The sequence below is a fragment of the Tigriopus californicus genome, chromosome 4, assembly GCF_007210705.1.
Source record: "Tigriopus californicus strain San Diego chromosome 4, Tcal_SD_v2.1, whole genome shotgun sequence".
NCBI classification, from domain to species: domain Eukaryota; kingdom Metazoa; phylum Arthropoda; class Copepoda; order Harpacticoida; family Harpacticidae; genus Tigriopus; species Tigriopus californicus.
In genome coordinates this window covers 6,207,725-6,216,294 of record NC_081443.1, presented here as the reverse complement: position 1 = coordinate 6,216,294, position 8,570 = coordinate 6,207,725, and the positions used below count along the sequence as shown (strand labels likewise).

Genomic DNA, 8,570 nt, shown 5'->3' with positions numbered 1-8,570 from the left:
ATAAACAATTTAAGATTCACTTGATGCACAGTAACAAATACTAGTACTCGAGAAGCAACTTGGAAAAAAATAGCTTTGTTCCTTTAGTCACGGTCAAAAATACCCCAAGGTGTGAAGGTGTCGATATAGTTGACAATTAGGCTCAATAGAATCCTTTTTCACAATCGTGTGACGTTGTCCCTATTATATAACAATATAAAATTTGGAGAGAAATAGAAATGTGCAAATGCTCATAAAAACGGGCCTTTTTCCCCTTCTCCTCTTATCCTCTTACGCACTACCTGAATGGAGTGACTCAAAAAATTTTTTTCTTCTTTTCTCTTTTATTCATTCTCATGGCTATGAGCAGTCCAACTACACTCAATATCATGTTCAGCTTTCCTGTCTCTCAATTCCCCCTCCTCAATCCATTGCAACAACTAAGGCTAAGGGCGACACAACTGGGATTGCTGTTGCTGCTACTGCTGCTCTTACACTTCTAAGTTGTACTCGCTTCTCTTGTGCCCCTCCGATAGTGGTGAATGGCCCCTCTGGATCTACCCAAGTCGTCGTCGTTGTTGTTATTGCTGTATTTGTAGCTGCTGGTCTTTGTGGGATGGTGCTGCTATCCGTTCCATCTACTCTTCCTCTTCGTCCCGCACAAGACCAACTCATCAATATGTGCCTGCTGAGACCGTAAGTTCCACCATACTGTTGTTGGCTTCAGTTCTTTTTCCACAAAAATGGTAAAGCCTTGTGCATTATGCACTTTGTGCCTTGTGCACAATAAGTTGTCTTTAAGTTTTAGGATTTGTGATTCATACAAAAGTAGCATATAGTGTACACTTGGGATACTTGCGACTCGCATTGCATGAGTGCCAATCACCATCCATGCCTTGTGTAATTGAACAGTGCTCCACTGATGGATTTAGTCCTAGTTCAAAAAAGTTGCCCACAATTACAAGATGATTAAGTCACATGTCTGAACTGATTTGAAGCTTTTTAGATGCTTTCAAAGTAAGATGGACAATGTGTCCCCATCCCCGTCTTTGTTTGAACTAAAAACGGGATTTGGATTCCACTTCGATACTGCTCAGTTACGTACATGCATCCAATCCAATGCACCATGATAGAAAAAAGATAGCAGCATGAAACAAACGGTCTGAGAGCGACTTGAGATTAAAAGCGAGGGAAGAAAATGGAAGTGGTTCAGCAATGATTACTGTCCAAAGCTAACCACTCCCAAATGGACCGACTATGGCATTGGGTAGATGGAGAACGAGCAGATTTCAAATCAAACACAAAGATAATATACAATGCTCAAGTATGCATTCCTTCTTTCGTGCCCGAGTGTCAACCTGAGGGCGTAACTGATAATTCGTCTGTCAGTATCTCAGTAAACATAACACCCGCCGATGAAGTAGGCCAGACAGTGAGGAAGGAGTTGTGTGGGGGACTACAAGTAGCAGCAGTTGCTCTAATAGTAACGGCAGAACTCCAGATGTGGTTGCTGCTGCTGTAGGAGCTGTAGAGGTATTAGCTGTCGTTGTTGTCGTCTTCGCACTAACATGAGGGGCAGTAGATGGAGCAACAGCAAAAGCAGCAGCAGCAGCACAGTCGCAGGAGTCATCACTCTGCCCGTTCAATGAAGCTAGTAGCGGCGTGCAATTAGCACTTGAATTAGAGATGAATGTAATGATTACCCCGTGAAAAATCCTAGGATGTTGCAGTTCTCCTTCTCTAATGGTGTCGCAATGGCAAGCACACCATTTGAGTTGGAGCCTGGTAAGAATCTGATGAGAAGGAAATGGAAACCAATAAATCACTTGGCGAGGCAAGAAGAATCACAGATCAACTGGCGCACGGTCGGTTCCAATCAAATTAACTCGACGAGGTCAATACTCATTTGGCAATGAGAACGCACGGTCTGTTCCTTAGAAGTATAAGATCTCACTTGGAACAGCTGAGAGTGGCACAATTGCACTGCTTCCAGGTTAAAAGTCGGCCAGTGTCATGACCTTTAGTAAAATCAACAAATCACTAACAAATCCACACCTCTTCTTCAGATGGACCACTGTTTACAACTGGCCTTCCACGACAACGAGCGATTCAACGCCGCCGGCGCCTCTGCCTTCACAAGACTGGGCCAGCGAGCGCTAACAGTCTCAGAGGAACAGGGCCAACGGAGGCGAGCACTCAACTAGCCGGAGAATGAACGCCGCCAGAGATCAGATGGAAAAAGACATGAAGTTTTTTACCGACTTCAGGAGTCTTTTGCTGCTTGCCCTCTGCGATCTCTGTGTCGTCTTCTTCTTCTGCGTTCACTCCATTCACATCATTCACTCACTCAAACCAGGAATTTGCATTGATACACGGAGAATTTGGCACTCGTTTCTGAGATGATTGCGGATGCAACTGAATGGCTCACGAAGGCTGAAGTCGGGCAAACAAGAAATTGCTTAATTGATTCAATCAAAGTGCGTGTGAGGCTTGTCTACTTAACTGAGAGTCTGTAGCGGTGCCTCGGGACAAGGATCATCAAATAAATAACGTCATTTCAATCCCGACGTCAGATTGCTAGACCATCACACAACCGGTGGTTTATGATTCCTCAGAATCTATCGAAAGAAAATCCTATATCAATTGCGTGAGTCTTTCGTTTTTCTCCGAGGAAAAAAATGTTGGTTATAGCATGCGGAATTGTGGATGATATCATTACGTACGCACTTATCCGCTCATTGGTTCGTTGTAATTCAATCTTAGACCCAAAGTAGATTTTGTCCTCTGATTGAGCTCAACCATGAGGAATGGTTAATTCACTACTCCCCTATGTTGTGAAGGTTGGTATTTGAAACGGATTGGCGATTGACACTCTAACTCGCTCTCTACGAGATAGGTGTCAGTAATTCTTCCCCTTCTATGTAAAGTCTAACCTAATAGCGCATACTAAGCAATAGTGAGCGACTTTGATGTGAATAGATCAACCAAACGAATCTTGGGAGATCTAGTCACCCGCCACATCTAAGAGCCCTCAATAGAACCCAGGAGTCGTCGGTGGGTCTTGTTTATTGGGAGAGATTACGATCACACTTTGTAGTTCTTCTCCCCTTACTTAGCTATGGTCTTCTTTTTCTTCTTCTTCTTCTCCTCTTTCTCCTTGTCCTCCTCCTTCTTCTCCTCCTCCTCCTCCTCCTTCTCCTCCTCCTCCTCGTCTTCAGCTCTCTTTTTGCCTGAGGAGAAGAGAGAGAGAGGGAGAGAGAGACCCCAAACGAAACGAACACGGATGGTCTCGTTCACGCAAAGTGAATGGCCATGGTGCGTGCATGCACTAACCAGAGGATCTCGTTCTATCTGGCTAAATTTTTGGGATGAGAAGGACGATGAAATGGCCGACAGAACCACGGGGGAAACGACGACGACGGCGACTGCGACGAAGACAAGTATAACCATGGCGGCGCCAACGGAAAGGGCGACCGAGACAAGGGGAAAAATAAGAAGGAAGATTGAATTGATGAGTCCTTTAGCAGATCATGGTTGTTGATCTAGCATGGTCATGGGATCATCAATTCCCATAAGTGTGATATGAAAGAGCCATGACGTTGCCCTATCTCGCGTTTGAAAGTGTTTTCGAATTGAAAACGATTGCAATAATGTGTATTAGAAGTGGCGAGCAATAATTTTCGAAACATAGCTGCGTGATTACCTCTTAATTGGAAGGGAGTCATTGGTCGCCGGTACCCTGCGATTTTGTGAAACGTGAGATGCTCAACGATACATACTCTAAGTTTTCGTCCAATTCACATGCATCAAAGATATCGTTAGAATGAGCTGATGATTTCTAAGAGCGCACACAATTCGCTTTTTTGGCTCTTGTCATCTTAAATTGAACTTGTAGGGAGGTAAGGGAAGTTCCTACAATGAAGAAGATAGTTGTGGTACTAATTGGTTTATTGTCTGTATATATGTATAAATATATACGTATATAAGTGGAGGACATCTATTTCAGGGAGGCTGGTGAATCGCTACAAACTTATCAGTGCTAAAACCATCTCAGATTCGAATGTTGTTTGCTCTCTCTGTAAACTGGTGTTCCAATCGTGGATTGCTTGATCTCATTGTTCAGAGTGGCATTAAATGTGTGTGTGGAGTAGTTGCTGTTATTGTAGTTGTTAATGAAGAAGTAGAAGAAGAGATGGTAGCTGTAGTAAAAAGGCCGACATCTTGACTACGAAAACATCAACTCTCGTCAAGTCAAGCTAACAAATTAAGGCTTCTTTTCATTCCTGGCCAGCTTTCTTTCATAAGGTCCGTAGCTGAGGTCCAATAACACATTAGTGAAGACAGAATTGATTCATGGTCCATGAGAACCACAAGTCACTTCTTGCAATCAAACGGAACAAAAGGTTTCAATTACAGCAATTTCATGTTACAGGACAATGTCACTAGGGCATGAAGCTATTCCATTCAAAATGGCTTCCACAATATGTGCATGAACATCCAGAGTGGAAGCAGTCAAAGCAGTACATCAGTACTCTATGGTAGGAACTAAATGACTTGACAAAAAAGACTTCCCGAGACTCGCTTGTTTGTCTAAAGAACGATCATTCTCACCTGGAAGCAAACTATTGCTTCGTCAACCCCAGCCAACCATCATTTATGAAGTGTCATCAAGGACAATAGCTCATTTTCCCTGTGAAAAAACTCCATGATCACCAAGAAACTGGCCAACAGTGTGGCAGTATCTTCGTTGTAAACCTCTAGCCGGTAAAGAGTGCTACAGCAGGAGCAGGAGCTCTAAGCAATAAACAACCATTTTTTCCATTCCAAACCTCCCTTTGTCCGAGTCGTTTCGCTGTGGATATAAGCTTGCAAACCGAGAACATTAGAGGCAAATGCTGAGGAACCAACGTCAGAGAGTAAGACCATAGAGGAGCGCAACCAACAGCCCACCGACCGACCAACCAACCAACCAACCAACCAAGAGAAGAGGGAGAGGGGGCCAGCCAAAACGAGAGAGATAATTAATGGTTGGAATGGAAGCACCGAGGAACGGGAACGAGTCGGGAAAGGGAGAAGAAGAGCGAAAGAAGATTGAGAATAAGAAGGCGACAAAGACGTAAAGGGTAGAAATGCATTTTTGCCAAAAACAAGAATATCATCCGCCCTTTGGGAAAGACTGAAGCACAGTGTTGAAAATCAGAAATAAGGGTCACTTATTTGCACTCTCTTTAATCCAGTCTTCAGTCGGACCAAAGCGCCCTTCCTTTCAATACCCTTCATGTCTCCTTGTAAGTTGGTTACTTGGGGTGACGACAAACCGTACTAGTAGAGGGAACAATCGACTTTTGTCGTCATTCGACAGTCCCTCATTGAGCTTACACTTCGAGCATTCCCTCTTTTATTATGAACAGACTCCCGCACTACTACTACCACTAACACTACTGGAACCACCAACACCGTCATTGCTACGACTCAAGCGTACGGAGGGAACCCAACTTAGAGAGCAGGAACTTTGGCAAAAGCTACGGCAGTGAATACCATTTTGGCTCGGTGTGTGGCATAATAGCACATTAGGAAGTCTACGATGAGAACGAATAGGGGCCTCTTACTCTCTCCCACTTTGACATGTCGGGAAACGGATCCAACGCCTATGACCCTCACGAATCATATAAAGAAAATGAAACTGTCCTCGATTCCCAACAATCTTAACCAAAATCTGTTCAACGTTTATCCTTGTTATATAACAAACGTCACCTCGAGAATATCAAATAGGCTTCAATATGTTTAACGTGATCTTACAAATTTTAAAGAAACACCCTCCATGATGTTTGGAAAAGTGGTACTTGAATCTTGAAGCTCCTGTAACATTAACACGAGACTCTGGAAGCAAACGGCCCATGACGGGAGAAGTGATATGGTTCTTACTTCCATCCTCCTCCTCCTCCTCCCTCTTCTTCTTATTCGTCTCCTCCTAGTTTTCGTCCCTGCCACCAAATCTCCATAACTAACAGCCCAGCTCACAGAGAAGAGTTCATGACAATCTTGACTCCGTTCGACACATATTCCATCTCAAATCCAGCCGTGGTGAAGACTTTGCACACTGCAGCAGGAGCAACTCGTCTTGTCGATGGGCTGATCTTTCACAGGAAGAGGTAATTTTCACTAACGACTCTCGTATTCTTCAGTACAAAACAGAGTCACATTAGACCGATTGTACGAGTGTAAAGCAGCACGTTGCAACCTGCCAGCACGTTGGAAGAAGAAGCGGATAAGTAGTAAGAGATCATCCCAGCTGGCAAAGGTTAGCCCCAATCCCCAAGTTGGCCAACTTGGAGCAAACGCTTGCGAACGGCGATCAATAACGAATTGGATTACGATTATCAAAGGGTGAAGTAATTTCTCCCTAGCCTCATCGTGAGAAGCTCTCGGTCGGTATTATTTGTACAGCAATTGTCTTGATTATGGACCAATTAGTATTTGGATTGACTAGGCATGGACCTGACTTAATGATAATGCTGAATCGAAGTTCGATTGGATTCTGACCACTCTCTCACAATTGCAACCAAGAAAGATATACATTTTATATACATGCTTGGCCATGTCGAGATTAGTCTACTTCAATCTCATGTTGAACCCCCACTGGACTCATTCTTAAACTCGAGTTCCAGTCTACAGTGTAGGCTGTGCCTTTTTCTTCATCTTTTCTAGTCGCCGCAAGAAAATCTTGGAATTTATCTTCCTAGCCATCAATTCTGAAGCTGCCCATTGCTTCTCCTTCAATCCCTCTTAGCGCCAGTACCACTCTGTTCTTCTTGTGTGCTTCTCTGATGTCGACTCTTTGCGCTAGTTCTTCTTTCCCTTCCTTCAGCACAATCAGTACTTCTATGCTTCCCAGTCCCTCCAGCTACTGCTGCTCGTAACATCACGGCCACGATCAGCAGTAGCTGTTCTCGTAGTAAGAATTCTACTCATAGTAGTAACAGCCGCACCACCACTCCATTGTCACTGGCCCTCTCCCTAACACTCCTATGACTACCACCACAACCATTGCTAAGGCTACTACCACTATTCCAAACCTGCTGCACTTCTGTTCTTTCGACCACTCGCCTTCTTCCACCACCAATTCTTTTACAACCACCACTACTAGTTCAGCAACCAGCATTGCCGTCATCCCACTGGATACAGACTTCAGATCCATCGTTCGCTTCGCCCCTTTTACAGTATTTCCAAAGCTCTTTCGGGTTTAGTTTTCGTGGAAGACGAAGAAATAGAGGACCAAAATGAGAAAAAGAAGGACGTAGGACGTCGAAGAAAAGTCATGAGAAGTCATTGAGAATCAGCGTCAACAGAGACGAGCCAGCTATGCTCATCTTTCATAATCGTCAAAAAACTTGAATTTCATTCACGCTTACCCTGAATTATCATTTTGAACAATTTGTCGGATTAGTTACGTGGTCCATGATTTAGAAGAACTGGAATCACTTCCACCCTAATTTCCATGTGTACGCTTCACAGCCCAGAGTCATGGTAATAATTTATTGATAGTCATTCTTTTAAGTGACGTCTAATTGCCTGCCGAAAAGATCGCTACAAGGCAAAGACAATCGTTCCAGTTGTTTTACAGATGCGAGTTGGCCGTAGCACTAACGGGCCACATGGCCATTTGCACATAAAAAGCAGGGAGAATTTTGGAATGCCACAAGAGGATCGAGCTGTCCTCGGCACTCGAACGTAAGCTAAATAAGCAGAAATGCAACGGAGAATGTGAATAAAAGAAAAGGGTTACCGTGGCACACAATGGGGGGGAAGGGGGGGGGGGGTTTGGAATACGAAGTACTTTTCTTCTTCTTCTCTGCCTAATTCTCGAATATCAGTGATCAGCGAAGTTTTCTTAACGTGGTAGATGCACTTATGATCGTCGAGACTAATTACTGACTAAAACGGATTGATGAAAGATGCATTAGTTGAATAATAACCTTGATAATCAACTTTCCTTATCTCGTCGTTTTGGCGTTCCAAAGCTCCAAGACACGAGTGAGTTATTCCTTTCTAAAAATGTCAGTGGTGACCAGCAAAACAAAACATCAATGAATCCATTTTCATCTTATTCCTTTACAATTATCTCATTCGAGCAGAGTAAACAGAGGCAGAGAAATACATCTGAGAATTATTTCCATTCTTAAGCTTTCAGCGCCCGCTTATCCAATACTCTCAGATCGTGGTGTGGATATGATTCAATTCTCAATGGCGTAATGGCAAGGGGCGGCATTAACGACACTCTCTCAGAGCGCGGCACATGCATGCATTCACCAGAAAAGATTTATGGCCCTTACTTTGGTATTCATGAGGATAGATCATCCTTCAATGTTGGATTTATTTGGACTTGGATGGTTAGAAAGGCCAATGACAGAGGTAAGCAACGTAATGTACGTGAAGATGATCCGTGACCCATTTCAAATCGTTTGAGATCCCTATTCCCAGTCTTTAGGCAACATAACTTTGCTCACACATGGTATGTAGCATGATTAAGTTCGTATCTTCACTTAATCGTTGCATTTAATATTTCCGGCATTTTTTGCTCGCTGGACCCT

The 8,570-nt window shown here is 43.6% G+C and overlaps 1 protein-coding gene across 1 annotated transcript in view; it reads right to left on the bottom strand.

Annotated features, from left to right (window-relative positions):
* LOC131879430 (zinc finger protein 609-like) overlaps positions 1–2,050 on the bottom strand; it is a 32,228-nt gene extending 30,178 nt beyond the window's left edge. The window contains exon 1 of the mRNA XM_059225754.1: positions 1,683–2,050. The gene's annotated coding sequence lies outside the window, so the exon portion shown is untranslated. The remainder of the gene's footprint in view (positions 1–1,682) is intronic.
* Between the last annotated feature and the right edge of the window lie 6,520 nt (positions 2,051–8,570).